Source organism: Pan troglodytes, chromosome 7 (assembly GCF_028858775.2).
Source record: "Pan troglodytes isolate AG18354 chromosome 7, NHGRI_mPanTro3-v2.0_pri, whole genome shotgun sequence".
NCBI lineage: Eukaryota > Metazoa > Chordata > Mammalia > Primates > Hominidae > Pan > Pan troglodytes.
Genome location: NC_072405.2, coordinates 7,245,571 through 7,260,900, shown reverse-complemented (window position 1 = coordinate 7,260,900; position 15,330 = coordinate 7,245,571). Strand labels below are relative to the sequence as shown.

The 15,330-nt window shown below is 49.3% G+C and overlaps 1 long non-coding RNA gene across 1 annotated transcript; it reads left to right on the top strand.

Annotated features, from left to right (window-relative positions):
- The first annotated feature begins 8,652 nt into the window (after positions 1 to 8,652).
- Positions 8,653 to 10,355, top strand: LOC129135628 (uncharacterized). The gene is made up of 2 exons (XR_008536582.2): positions 8,653 to 8,720; positions 9,241 to 10,355. It is a non-coding gene; the product is annotated as an uncharacterized LOC129135628 (long non-coding RNA).
- The last annotated feature ends 4,975 nt before the right edge of the window (positions 10,356 to 15,330 follow it).

Below are 15,330 nucleotides of genomic sequence, written 5' to 3'. Positions count from 1 at the left end.
ACGAAGGGTCTGAGGCACCTGGACCCGGGGCAGAGGTTCAAGGGCAGGTCTGCAGTGAGGGCTGCGGCATGGACGCGGTGGGAGAAAGTCCGCTTTGAGGCCAGCACCACGGAGGCAGCCTGGGGGCCAGAGAGCGGTCTCCTGCCCCCGGGGGCAGCTCAGGCTGCTTCCCAACCAGGCGGAATCTGCTTCTGAGCAGCTTCACTCTGCCCTGCACGCAGTCCTATGGGTCACACCCGGCATCTCGGTGCTGGGGGCACCCCGGGGCTGCTCCGCCTCATCTTTCATTAAGGACAGGCCTGGACCTGGACCGGCCGCCTCACTGATGGCCCCAGCGCCGCTTAGCAGCCAGGGAGAGAGCCAGACTCTATGCAGCCTTGTTGGGACTGCGTCCACTCTGTGTGGAAAGATCAAACATTTATTTCAGAAACTTTGTTTATATTTGTCATGTATTATAGTATAATGTATGCTACATTTTACGTGTGTCCCATACGTGTGTGTCACATAATGCATGTGCCACAGGTATCCAGGTGTTATGTGTGCATGTCACATACATGTGTCATATATTAATACACATGCATGTGTTGTGTACGTGTCACATGTGTGTCATGCATGTGTCGTCGATGTGCATGTGTCATGTATCTGTTTGGGACCATTCCCTTGTGCCCTCGTTGCTGGGCTGGTCTCCAAGGAAATTTCTCTCACCTCTTTTCTCTTCTCGACACCACGTCCCGGAGTTGAGGATCTTCCAGCGTGACCCCAAGAAGGCTTTTCGAGCTCTGTGTCCCGGGCTCCGGTATCTTCGAGGGGACAACACTGGCTTTGTGTTTTCTCATCTATGGCCTTTCTTCTACACAGTATTGCAGTAACACTCTCCTTTATCTCTTTCCAGCATCTGGTGTGTTTTCCATTAGTTGGCATGAATCCTGCCATATCGCGGGGTGTGGTGTTTGCCGGGAAACTTGTCCTGTGGCACAGCTCATGGAGAGGACATTGGCTGCACATAGCTGCAGACGAAGAGCAAGCATCACTTTTCTCTTGTACATTCAGGGATGTGCTTCATTGGCTTAGAAAACATCCTCTGTAAATAAACTCCGTGAGGCTGGGATTTAAATGCAGGAAGCAGCTGGCAGCTGAAGCTACCTATTGGACTATCATCTGCTTAAACACGCGAGAAGGATCTTGTGAAGTCTAAAGCAAATACAACGGCTTATTTGAGCCGTATATACAAGAGACTTAAACAAACCTCGTGTAATCCTCTTAAATGTTGCATCTCCCCCACGGAAACACAACCTGCCAATTAGCTCAACGTCCTGACAAAACCTCCCAGGGCTGCACTGTAGGGGAGAAAGGTGTTTATTTAATAAGATCTTTCAGAGGGAAGCCAGCTGCATGTCTGAACATCTTGGGAGCAACAAATGAAGACAGTACAGTCTAAAGGGAGGACAGTGCCAGCAAGAGCCCCAGGAGCTCGGCAGACAAAGACAGGAAAAGCTGGAAATGGAAAAGCTGAACGTTCACGTGTAAGGAAACCCACTGGTCCCTTAGTACAATCACAACTGCCTCTTTCGCCAAGTTCCTGAGTACAGTTGGTCTTAGTTGTGAAAGATCAGTCTCAACTGGCAAGTGCTGGTGCTGGATTTGAGTCCAGGTGGTTAGAACCCTGCTGCCAGGTTTGTATTCCATGGAATCCTACAGGTGTCCATTCTATGGAAGGTTCCCAGCACCAGTGGGTCTCATGCATGATCAAAGTTAAATCAGCTGGGCACGGTGGCATGCACCCATAATCCCAGTGGAGGTGGGAGGACTGTGTCAACTCAAGAGTTCCAAACCAGCCTGGACAACATAGTGAGACCCTATCTCAAAGAAATTTTTTTTAATTAAAAATTTTTTGAAAAATTTAAAGTTAGTCCAAACACTAAGAGAAGAGAGTTAGGGTGTGAGGATGCGATAGTTGTGTTATTAAATCCAACTACTTGGTTTCCATTGGGGAAGGGCCCACCTCCCCAACGTGTCCCTTGCGGGGACCATCACGTTCTGCCCCTGTGATGGTCAGCTGGCCACGGACTTGCTCTCACCATATGACGTGCACAGACACATATGTGCCAAAGCTCAGCAAACCAGTTAAAATCCGTTTTGTGACTGACTCTTGCTCGCTCTATGCAAGAATGGCACCTTCCGGATGGGAACTGCTCCTGGAGCCCAGGCCCTGGCACGAGAAGACGTGTGGTGACTATAGTCATCAGTGTGCCATGTGGGCAACAGATACGGCCTTGCTTTGCTCAGCCACTGAGATATTGGGGTTCAAGAGACCATGGCCAACTGGATGAATCCAGGGGATCTGTGCTCTATAAACCACCTTTGGATGGCTCCAAGTTCAATTTTGCAAAGTAAACCAGGTGATGTCCTTGGAACTTGGTGACTTTCTGGGTGTAAAGTCCCAGTCCCATGTGGGTCCCAGCATTGGTGGTCTGGTTGCTGATGAAGATCAGACTCCAAGTCTAAATTTTCTGGAGATCGACACCTCCAAAAGGAGGCTGGTGAGTCCTGGGGTGGCCCTTGGATAACTTCTGTTCAGTAGCAGCTGCTGGAAGACCACAAAGATCCCACAGGCTTCTGATCAGAAGAGCACTGACTTGGTTGTCAGGGACCCTGGACATGCCCTCCTGCCTGCCCTCACTGGGGCCTCCGTAGCTGCTGGGGAAAACTGCTTCCTATCATCACTCAGTGACTGGACAGCACAGTGGGCTCAGGAGCATGTTACCTCAATTTAAGGTATTGGTGATATTAAGATAGGAAAATAATCTTTACTTTTTATTAAGAAAATGTGGTAAATATGGAACATATCTAATAGTATATGGAAGCTTTGAAATTTACTGATGAAATAAAGCCCTGTGGAGAGCCCGTTCCTCTTAATCTATGGAAACCCCCCCGGACTCTGAAGCTGCTGCGGCTCCTTCCCGGCCCTGCGTTCCTGCTTCCCTGGGAGATGTGGCCACTCTCCAGCATTAAAAAAAGTGTTCCTTCATTTAAAAAATAGTTTCCATATCTGTACAATACATATTTTAGCATTTCTGAGATCTATTACAATGTTATTATTGTGTTCTCTGGGGCTTGCTTTGTTCTTCTTTCTACCTTTCTAAGATTCCACCATGTTGCTTGTTTAGTTCAACCAGTGCTGATAGGGACACGTTTGCACTTGTCTCTCAGTGAACATTCGCAAGAGATTTTCTAGGGTAAATATCTAGGAATGGGAATTTCTGAGTCATAATGTATGTGCAAGCCTGAACAGTCATGCTTTCCTCCATATTCACTAGTAGATTTGCCTTCTAGTTGGTAAACGCAGCCGCCCCTTGGGCTCGCCGTGTCCCTCTGACCTTCCATATGCACCAGTGGGTGGTGTGAGCTCAAAGCTCGCTGTCCCTCTATCTCTCTCTGCCTGTCTTTTGGTCTCTCTCTGTCCCTGTCTCTGCCTCCCCCTCCCTCTCTGTTCTTGTCTCTGTCCCTGTCTCTGTGTCTCCCTCTGTCCCTGTCTCTGTCTCTATGTCCTCATCTCTGTCTTTCTTTGTCTCTGTCTCTCCCTCTCTCTGTCCCTGTCTGTGTCTCTCTCTCCGTCCCTGTCTCTGCCTCCCTCTCTCTCTGTCTCTTTCTCTGTCTCTACCTCTCTGGGTCTCTCTCCCTCCTCACTGCAGTTTCCTTAGGGAGCACGGCCAGGGCCCCCCAGAAGACCTGCAGGAGAGATAGTGGTGAGCGGCTCCCACTTAAAAGAGGAAAGAACAGCTTCCCCTCTTGGGCATCGAGAGGTGCTTGTGGCTCGCGTCTGTCTCTCTTTCTCACTGTCTGAAGCTGCCTGCCTCCTCCTTCTCCCGCTTCGTGTTGAGAAAGTAGTGGCAGAAGAGGCGGCCCTGTGGGGAGTCAGGAAGAAGGGACTGTGATGGTGTCCAGAGGCTGGGGAGGTGACTGTGTTCTCGGGGGATTCCACATTCTCTGGGAAACTGAGGCAGGAGAGCAGAGCTGGGGCAGAGTGAGGAGGAAGTAAAACGGGCAAATCTGAAATTTGAGGTGAAGACGGCTCTCCATGTGCATACGTTGCTCACTGAGGAAGAAATGCTGAGGCCGCAGAAGCCGACATTGGGAATTCATGTGTTTCAGTCTCCTGGGAGCTGGAGTGCCGGGTCTAAGTGGTGGTTCTCTTATCAGAGCAGCGGAAGGGCTGCGGAGGAGATGAGGCCCTGCAGAGGTTCAGGGCCAAGGGACGAGCCTTCCCCGCTGGCCTCTCAACGGGCAGGTACAAGTCCAGAGCCTTTTGAGTGAGTTTCTCCGGTTGTAACAAGCTAAAAGGTAACAGGAGAAGATGTCCTTTTTCCAGGCGAGAGTCACATCTGGAGGAGTTTCAGGGAAGTGGGAGCCTGGGTGACAGAAGGGCCCCCACATTTCAGGAAGCCCTTGGGACTGGAGAAACAGAGCGAAGGCCTGCTTTGGGAAGTGCAAAATCGTGACCTAATTTGAACTGGTCAAGACGCTGTTCCCGGTGTTCAGAGCAGCCTCATGCCAGCCCCAGTGCCTGGCCACAGGCGTGGTGGTCTCTCACTGGAGTGAGGAGGACACGTCCTTCTCCATGGGGAAGGTTCGGAGACAGGGTCCACCTGAGTGTGCAGGATTTACAGAGGTGGAAGTGGTGAGGAGTGGGGTCTGCAGCAGTTAGGGCTGTGGGGAAGCTCTCTCTAAAGAAATGAACTTTTTTTTAGCTGTGAAAGTATAGCTCTCAGTGTTCTCTTATTTAATGATTTTTTTGCTAACAGAAACCTCAGAATTGAAGTTTCTGCTCCTATTGGAAAACCCACTCAGCCCAGGCTCCTGATGGGCCTTCCTTGCACCCCGCACCCCTGCTCAGCATTGATTTGTCCTTGGGTCGTATTATCATCCGTGTCTTCGGCCCTAAGTTGTTAGTCTAAATAACATTCTAGAATATGGCAATGGCAACGCCAGAGAAGACGGGGCCTTGAATCTGAGAACGGGGCTTGGGATTAAGAAGTCAGGGCTGGATTTTAGGACGTGGCGATGGAATGACTGACTGCCCTCTGTGCTCCTGTCTGCAGCCTCCAGGCAGAAGCCGCTGCTGACGGGGAGAGTCTGGTGAGGTCCCAGGTGGATGATTTGCTCCAAATTGTGGAGCATGTGGTGCGGTTAATTTCCTGATCATGCAGCCTTGTGAACACACCAGCAGCAGCGTCCTGGAAAGTCATCTATAGGAATATTTGGGCCCTAATATTTCGTTCATGAATGTCATCGGTGGAGTGACATCATGTCATTTACTGACATGGTGTTTGATTAAGTTTAATCACACTAAGTTATTGCCACAATTAGGCCATACGAAGTCGCCAATAAGTGCTTTGCTGAATTAATTAGGGGACGTGAGAAGTCACTGGGGAACATTGAATCTCATAGTGCTCTCAGCAAACCAGCAAATACAGTGACAGAGAAACACTGGGAAGAGCACTGGGAACAGCACTGGGAATGTAATAATAATGTAGCTGTTGGCCATTTTTGCCACTGCTATTATTGCATGAAGCATCATGCTCATTAAACATATCTTATTTGTAAACATTTGTGTGTGATCCAAAATGTTTGCTTTTGCTGTCACTGCCTCCACTTGAGGAAACACGCAGGGGCTTGCCCTGCCAATGTAGAAAATTTCATCAAAAATCCATATTGACGCTTGGCACAGGAGAGCAGAGTGTGAGTCCAGTCAGGACAGGTTATGCCATGGGGACAAGCAGCTTGAAAATCTCAGTGATTTGAAAGAAAACATTATTTTTTGCTCTTGTCACATGTACAAAAAATTTGACCTGGGGGCTCTGCTCTGTGGTGTCCCCCAGGACCCAGGTGGGGGGCTCAGATGATGTGGACACACAGGTCTGTTGCAGGCTCAGAAGCTTCCACTTGGAGCTGATGTGCTGGTTTCTGTTTACGTTCCATCAGCTGGAGGAAGTCGCATGGCAGATGCCAGAGGACCAGCCTGGGAGAGCCTTTCTAGCAACCAGGACACCTGCTGCAGTGCCACGCTTTCTCCAGGAAACAAGGACACCTGCACGGGTGCCCACACGAGAGTCGGCGACCAGCCTCGGCGGTGGGGTTCCTGCAACGCGTGTTCCTGCTGGGGTTCTCCTTTCTGCTGTTCCGAGCTACAGTGCGGATCACGCTCCCCATACGTGGAGTCCAGGGACAGCACAGCCCGGGGACTGCCCAACCAGCCAGGAAGTCTGGCTTTCAGAGAACTGGGAAGACCATCTTCCACTTTATCCCATCTGGGAGAATGTAAACATGGATTCCACTGTCTCAGACAGTAAGACGATTCCCAGTCTTTTCCTGTTCCTCCTCTAGGTATGTAGCTGCTATCAGCTTCCAGAAACGCTGGAAGGAAGGGCGTTGCTTTGGCAGGACATGTGGGGAGATGGGCTGGGAGGGGAGATCCCGGAGGTAAGGAGGGGAGGCTTTCCTCTCCCCACACTGGGAACTCAGTTTCTAGCCCCAGGTTCCTGGTTGTGTCCGGCATCCCAGGAGCATGAGTGGGAAGCTGTTGCATCCACCTGCCGTGTGCAGTCAGGGACCAGCTGCAGAGCGCACTATGCATCCTTTAGACTCTGCAGGCTCAAGTGAAAACCCAGCTCTCCCACTGCTCTCTGGATGACCTTGCCACCTCCCTCTCCTCCTTTGAAAATTGTGGGAAATGCTGCTTTTCATCAAGTCCAAGTCACCATGTATTGTGGCTTAAACGGCAGTGTTATTTTCTTTCTCAGTGACACATAACATACTGCTGTGTTTTTTAACAGATGCTGTCTTGGACGCCGTGAAGTCTGCCGATGGCTGTTTCAGAGCCGTTAGGATGGTGAAGTGAGACAATGTGAATGGACTGTTTTGTGAGGCTCAGTGCTGCATAAATGCTAGCCATTATCTAATAGCAAGAATTCCTTGAAATGTTTCTTTCTCTCAAATTTATGAAAAGATTAGAAAATTGTTCTAAAAATTAAAAATGCTTCTGGTCACAGCGGCTTACATGATGGCAGTGAAAGTGTGCAGATTCATAGGTCCCACTGCGTGCACTTGGCATGGAGAGAACGAAATGTGGAGGCCAGCGATACCAAGAACACCCCTGTGAGCCACGCTGGGTGCAGCCCCCACGGCCGGCGGGCAGTGACACCGCAGTTTCCTCTCCTGCCGGCGTCCACGCTTCCTGTGCCCAGGTGCTGGAAGCTCAGTCTTCATGTCCCCCTCTCAGTTATGTGTCTGTGGGGCTGGGACAGGGAAGGAAGTCAGTGAAGCTGGTTGGATCTTCCAAGGGATGCTCTGTGTGCAAGGCTTGGGGGCAAGGATGGCTGGGGGTGTCAGACTGTCAGTGAAGCTGAGGGGCGGATGGAGCCTCACCACACCTGAGTCCCTGTTTTCCAGCTGCAGATGCTGACCCTCCAGAGCTTTGTTTACCAGCCCCTTATGGCTGCGATCTGGAGTCAGCCAGGCGTTCCTCCTTGTCCGGTAGATTTTATTAAGTGCTCAATGTGTGCCAAGCCAAATGTCCGTTTGACTTACTGCATGTCCGAGAAGCGATGCCGTTGAAGGAATTTCCTCCCCAAGCCTGAAGGAATTGAACACCAGGAATGACTGGAACCCTGGAGAGAGAGAACTCGATTTCTGGAGGAAAATCACTCGTTTTAAGGAAGCAGCATCCTGGACCCTTCAGGCCCTGGAGGAAGCGGGCAGCACAGCTCGGAGGCGGGTGTGGCTGGAGGACGGCCATCGCACCTGCGAAATTCTGTCTGTGGTACGTGGTTCCTTCCTGGCTCTGGGAACCACCTGGATACTTGCATTCTTCCCTTTTCCTTTCTATTCTCTTTCAAGTCACCCTCCTTGAGACAGCCCTCCAGTCCAGGCCAAATCTCAGCCTGCCCTGTGGTTGGGCCTGCACCCAAGCCATGAGCACAGCAGCAATTGTGGCAGCAGAAGCTTCCTCTGGGCTCAGACTCAGGCTGATGCTGCGTCAGGACCTGCCGCGGTCTTGGCTGGGCTTCCTGGGACTCGGTGCTTGTGGGCTGATTGTAAAGCATGGAATGACTCTTAGAAACTGGGCGTCATTCTTTGTGGTTTTCCAAGCTTGGTCTCTGATGATACTCCAGGTCTTAGGAGACATGCTGAATATTTATTATGCTTACATTCAAGCAACATGAACCCTTAAGGTTGATGTAGCTCCCCGTCTTTTTTTCCCAGAAGGAAGAGCACTGAAGGAACATTTTTCCAGTATGGATTCTTTCCAGCTCCGAGAAGCTGGGGGCACACGGATCCCTCAGCGAGCTCCCATCTATGGACGTGCTGTAGTCACAAGGACTGTGACTAAGGCTCAGTCCCTGAGGAGTGCCTTGGCATGGGCTGCTTTAGGCTGCAAACACCCAGTTTTATCCACTTCATGTGAAGAAAGCCAACAAGGGGCATGGAGTGAGTTCCGCAGGTTTTAGTGGCTGCGGAGGCTGGTGCTCAGTGGGGATGATGGAGGGAAGGCGCCTCCCTCTGTGGGCCCCGAGGTCTGTGTGGGAATCAGCTCTGCAGCTGTGTCCAGGGGCAGCCGTAGACCACACACGGCAGGCTCACAGCTCTGTTCCATGAGAACTTTATACACAAAAGCAGACGGGCTGGGCTTGGCCTCTGGATCATAATCTGCTGACCCCTGGGTAAGAAATTTTAAATATTTACTTAATTCTGTTCAACAGAAGGGGTGATATACTGAGGAGTGAATAATGGGAAAGACCTGGTTCAGCTGTATCAGGAAGGACTGGTGTAAATTCAACTTATTAACTGAATTCACAGTATTCGTGTATTATGCCTTTAGGGGTTAAAAATGGGTCACACACGAGCAGCATGCACTTCACTGGCATGGCAGGGCACCTCAGTGTTTACATGTGTGGTTCCGATGCTTACCAGGGCTGGAGGCCCCTGTTAGTAGTGAAGTGCATCTGGAGTTCTGGATACTTTTCCTGGCTTTCTCTATTTGTGTGAGCTTGTGCAGTTAGAGGTTTGGGCTGAATTTGGGTAGAAATGGGTGGCTCACAGACTGCAAAAGTTCTGTGGACCCTTTTTCCCCCAGCTGATTAATGTTGTAAATATTAGAATATTGTTACATAAAAGTCTGGATTTTTAGTTTCTTTCACATTGGAATAGCTGCCAACATTGGGCCTGCATTCATCTCTCTAGGGCAACGTCGGCTGCAGCGGAGATGGCTGCTCCCCGGTGGGGTGTGTGCTCGGCCTGCAGCCCCCACCCTCCGGACTCCATTTGCCTCTGCTCTCAGGTTTGCATCTCGTCATTGTCTTCTAATTTTGCATCCCTGGACTGTGTGACCTACAAGGCTCTCAGCACAACAAGACTCTATGATTCTGTCTATTGGAACAAAAAGCCAGTGAGGCAAGTGTATCATCCTGTTGATGAATTCACAGGATTAACTCTGGGAGTTGGGGACAGTTTGTATTCTTCCTCCAGACACTGTCTGTTTCTCCTGGATGGAAAGGTTCTGCTACTTGTCCCGTGGTCAGGCCCAGCTGATGGAATGGAATGGAAGTGACTCTGCCCCTTACTGGCAGAAACTTTAAAAGCCGCACAACATTCCCGCACCCTCCCCTCTGCCATGAGCCTGGCAGTGCTCAGGATGGGAAAATTATTTCACCTGGGCCTGAGGATACAGGAGCTACTCCCAGCCTGCAGTGGAAGAGAAGCATGGACAAGTGATTAAACTTTGTGTTTTCAAGCCACAGAGGTTTTTTGAGGTTGTTTGCTACCATGCTTTGTCCCTACAAACACAGTCATGGAGAAGGCCAGTGGCAGAGCCTGAGCCGTTCACGCATCTGTTCACCAGCATCCAGAATAACAATAGATTTTTGAAACATTCCTGAGAAAATTCTGGGAGTTGCATACTGGCCAGTATTATTCCCTAAAGTTGTTCCTTCTAAAGGGTGGGATGACCGAACATTTCAGAAAAGCAAACCACTGCTGAAAGGCAACGTTATTTCTGTTGGCAGAAGGCGGCCTGAGCAATCTAGATTTTCCACGGTTCACCAACTAGTTTTTAAGGAAATATGGCTGTGAGAGGAATAAAACATGATTCCTACCTTTAGGGAACTCAGAGAAGTGAATTAAAGGAAGTCACAGATCAGGCAACCAACCACACAAAGTTTCTAAGAGCAAACTGTTAAGGTCGGCAAGTCACTCTTATCCACTGTTTTGCCTTCTGAGGTTTCAGTTACTCTCAGTCAGTCATGGTCCAAAAACATTAAATGAAAAATTCCAGAAATAAACAATTCACACGTTTTAAATCGTGTTTCATTCTGAGTAGCGTGATGAAGTCTCATGCCGTCCCACTCAGCCCCACCTGGGGTGTGACTCCTCCCTCTGTCCAGCAGGTCCACCCTGTCTATACTACCTGCTTTTCCAGGAGATCCACCCTGTCTAGACTACCTGCCTGTCCAGCAGATCCACCCTATCTACACTACCTGATTTTCCAGCAGATCCACCCTGTCTACACTACCTGCCTGGCCAGCAGATCCGCCTTGTCTACACTACCTGCCTGTCTGGCAGATCCGCCCTGTCTACACTACCTGCCTGGCCAGCAGATCTACCCTGTCTACACTACCTGCTTTTCCAGTAGATCCGCCCTGTCTACACTACCTGCCTGGCCAGCAGATCTACCCTGTCTATACTACCTCCCTGGCCAGCAGATCCACCCTGTCTACACTACCTGCTTTTCCAGTAGATCCGCCCTGTCTACACTGCCTGCCTGTCCAGCAGATCCACCCTGTCTACGCTACCTGCCTGTCCAGCAGATCCGCCCTGTCTACACTACCTGCCTGTCCAGCAGATCCGCCCTGTCTACACTACCTGCCTGTCCAGCAGATCCGCCCTGTCTACACTACCTGCCTGTCCAGCAGATCCGCCCTGTCTACACTACCTGCCTGCCCAGCAGATCCGCCCTGTCTACACTACCTGCCTGCCCAGCAGGTCCGCCCTGTCTACACTACCTGCCTGCCCAGCAGGTCCGCCCTGTCTACACTACCTGCCTGCCCAGCAGGTCCGCCCTGTCTACACTACCTGCCTGCCCAACAGGTCCGCCCTGTCTACACTACCTGCCTGTCCAGCAGATCCGCCCTGTCTACACTACCTGCCTGTCCAGCAGATCCACCCTGTCTACACTACCTGCCTGTCCAGCAGGTCCACCCTGTCTACACTACCTGCCTGTCCAGCAGGTCCGCCCTGTCTACACTATCTGCCTGTCCAGCAGATCCACCCTGTCTATACTACCTGCCTGTTAGACACTTAGTGGCTGTCTTGGTCATCAGATCCTCATGATATCTTGAGGATATCATGCCTTGTTTTCAAGGAACCCTCATTTTACTTAATAATGGCCCCAGAGTGACAGAGTGGTGATGCTGGTAATTCAGAAATATGAAAGAGAAGCTGCAAAGTGACTCCTTTAAGTGAGCAGGTGAAAGTTCTTGACTTACTAAGGAGAAAATCCTGTGCTGAGGTTCCTAATGTCTGTGGTAAGAATGAATCTTCTATGCATGAACTTGTGTGGAAGGAAAAAGAAATGCATCGAAGTTTTGCTGTCACACCTCAGAGTGCAAAAGTTCCAGCCACGGTGCACAGTAAGTGCTTGGTTCAGATGGAAAGGCCATTAAATTTTGGGGGTGGAGGGGAGGACAGGAACAGAATCATGTTCTGGTTTATGGCAGTTGGGCTCGGTATCATCTGTGGTTTCAGGCATCTGCTGGGGATCTTGGAATCTATCCTTGTCAGATAAAGGGAGACTACCAGTTCTCTCAGTATCCAGAATAACAATAGATTTTTAAAACATTCCTGAGAAAATTCTGGGAGTTGCATATGGGCCAGTCTTATTCTCTAAAGTTGTTTCTTCTAAAGGGTGGGATGACTGAAAGTTTCAGAAAAGCAAACCACTGCTGAAAGGCAACGTTATTTCTGTTGGCAGAAGGCGGCTTGAGCAATCTAGATTTTCCATGGCATATGCATATATAGAAATAAAAGGCATGGCTGTTTATAATTTATATCAGATTTAAAAGCAAGTGCAAGAATCTGACTTAAAGATGAGAAAGATGAGGTAGGGATAAACAGGTGCTTCTCTGGAAAGAAATGGGAATGTTTTCCCTCAGGGATAAATGCCAAACCTTGCTTAGTTGAAGCTCCCCTGAGTGTGTGGCAGAAAACATGGACGTGAGGTGGCTCCAAGCTTCCTGAGAAGTGGAAATAATTTGGTCCCCACTCAGGGTTCAATTGCAGCAACTCTCTCAACCCTGTGACACAAACCCCAACTGTGGGCAGTGGGAAGGGTGTGGTGATAAAGATGAATAAACCAGTGTTCAGCTTGGCTGTGAGGGGTTCCCAGAGCCTCTGTGTGAAGGGCCATGCTGCCGTTCCACTTAACTCTGTCTCTTTCAGAACATCCCCAAGGAGTGGTCTCTAGACTTTGGGTTGACTTCAAGGAGAACAGCCAAGGCCGTGCAGAATCTGGTCTTGGGAGCTGGAGTGTGTGTCTGGAAGGACCCTGGATCAGAACCAGTTTGGTTATTCCTCAGGTCTTATGCCGAGTGTTGGGCATTCCATGTTGATAAGTGGTTGTGGGGATGCCAGCTGAAAGACCAAGCTGGACACAGGCCTACAAAAATTGCAAGGAGGCATATCTCAGAAAGGAGATAGCGGGAAATGTCATAAAAAATGAAAGCAGATAGAAAAAATGGTTTGATATTAAGGTATCAATGATGCCAAGTCCCATTTTCATCTTGGTCTGGACCCTAGACAGCAACAAGGTACACTGGAAATTTGATTTGATTAAATCAATCTTTATATAAAATATTTCAAATATTTTTTAGAAGAATGAGCTAGTTTTCTCCAAATACAAGACAGAGGCTAAAGGTTTCTTTTAGCCATTTCATACATTCTTAAAAGTGAGATCTGGAGGGGGTGGAGCCAAGATGGCCGAAGAGGAACAGCTCCAGTCTACAGCTCGCAGCGTGAGCGAAGCAGAAGATGGGTGATTTCTGCATTTCCAACTGAGGTACCGGGTTCATCTCACTGGGGAGTGTTGGACAGTGGGTGCGGGACAGTGGGTGCAGCGCACCGAGCGTGCTCCGAAGCAGGATGAGGCATCGCCTCACCCAGGAAGCACAAGGGGTCAGGGAATTCCCTTTCCTAGCCAAGGAAAGGGGTGACAGACGGCACCTGGAAAATTGGGTCACTCCCACCATAATACTGTGCTTTTCCAATGGTCTTAGCAAATGGCACACCAAGAGATTATACCCCGTGCCTGGCTCAGAGGGTCCTACGCCCACGGAGCCTTACTCGCCGCTAGCACAGCAGTTTGAGATCAAACTGCAAGGCAGCAGCGAGGCTTGGGGAGGGGTGCCCGCCATTGCTGAGACTTGAGTAGGTAAACAAAGCGGCCAGGAAGCTCAAACTGGGTGGAGCCCACTGCAGCTCAAGGAGGCCTGCCTGCCTCTGTAGACTCCACCTCTGGGGACAGGGCACAGCCAAACAAAAGGCATCAGAAACCTCTGCAGACTTAAATGTCCCTGTCTGACAGCTTTGAAGAGAGTAGTGGTTCTCCCAGCATGCAGCTGGAGATCTAAGAACGGACAGACTGCCTCCTCAAGTGGGTTGCCTGACCCCCGAGTAGCCTAACTGGGAGGCACCCCCCAGTGGGGGTAGACTGACACATCACACGGACAGGTACTCCTCTGAAACTGAGAAAAAACTTCCAGAGGAATGATCAGGCAGCAACATTTGCTGTTCACCAATATCCGCTGTTCTGCAGCCTCTGCTGCTGATACCCAGGCAAACAGGGTCTGGAGTGGACCTCCAGCAAACTCCAACAGACCTGCAGCTGAGGGTCCTGACTGTTAGAAAGAAAACTAACAAACAGAAAGGACATCCACACCAAAACCCCATCTGTACGTCACCAACATCAAAGACCAAAGGTAGATAAAACCACAAAGAAGGGGAAAAAACAGAGCAGAAAAACCAGAAACTCTAAAAATCAGAGCGCCTCTCCTCCTCCAAAGGAACGTAGCTCCTCACCAGCAACGGAACAAAGCTGGACAGAGAATGACTTTGACAAGTTGAGAGAAGGCTTCAGACGATCCAACTACTCCGAGCTAAAGGAGGAAGTTGGAACCCATGGCAAAGAAGTTCAAAACCTTGAAAAAAGATTAGATGAATGGCTAACTAGAATAATCAATGCAGGGAAGTCCTTAAAGGACCTGATGGAGCTGAAAACCAAGGCACGAGAACTACGTGATGAACGTGCAAGCCTCAGTAGCCGATTCAATCAACTGGAAGGAAGGGTATCAGTGATGTAAGATCAAATGAATGAAATGAAGTGAGAAGAGAAGTTTAGAGAAAAGAATAAAAAGAAATGAACAAAGCCTCCAAGAAATATGGGACTATGTGAAAAAACCAAATCTACATCTGATTGGTGTACCTGAAAGTGACAAGGAGAATGGAATCAAGCTGGAAAACACTCTGCAGGATATTATCCAGGAGAACTTCCCCAATCTAGCAAGGCAGGCCAACATTCAAATTCAGGAAATACAGAGAACGCCACAAAGATATTCCTTGAGAAGAGCAACTCCAAGACACATAATTGTCAGATTCACGAAAGTTGAAATGAAGGAAAAAATGTAAAGGGCAGCCAGAGAGAAAGGTCGGGTTACCCACAAAGGAAAGCCCATCAGACTAACAGCTGATCTCTTGGCAGCAACTCTACAAGCCAGAAGAGGGTGGCGGCCAATATTCAACATTCTTAAAGAAAAGAATTTTCAACCCAGAATTTCATATCCAGCCAAACTAAGCTTCATAAGTGAACGAGAAATAAAACACTTTACAGACAAGCAAATGTTGAGAGATTTTGTCACCACCAGGCCTGTCCTGAAAGAGCTCCTGAAGGAAGCACTAAACATGGAAAGGAACAACCGGTACCAGCCACTGCAAAAACATGCCAAATTGTAAAGACCATCAAGGCTAGGAAGAAACTGCATCAACTAATGAGCAAAATAACCAGCTAACATCATAATGACAGGATCAAATTCACACATAACGATATTAACCTTAAATGTAAATGGGCTAAATGCTCCAATTTAAAAGACACAGACTGGCAAACTGGATAAAGAGTCAAGACCTATCAGTGTGCTGTATTCAGAAAACCCATCTCATGTGCAGAGACACACATAGGCTCAAAATAAAGGGATGGAGGAAGATCTATCAAGCAAATGGAAAACAAAA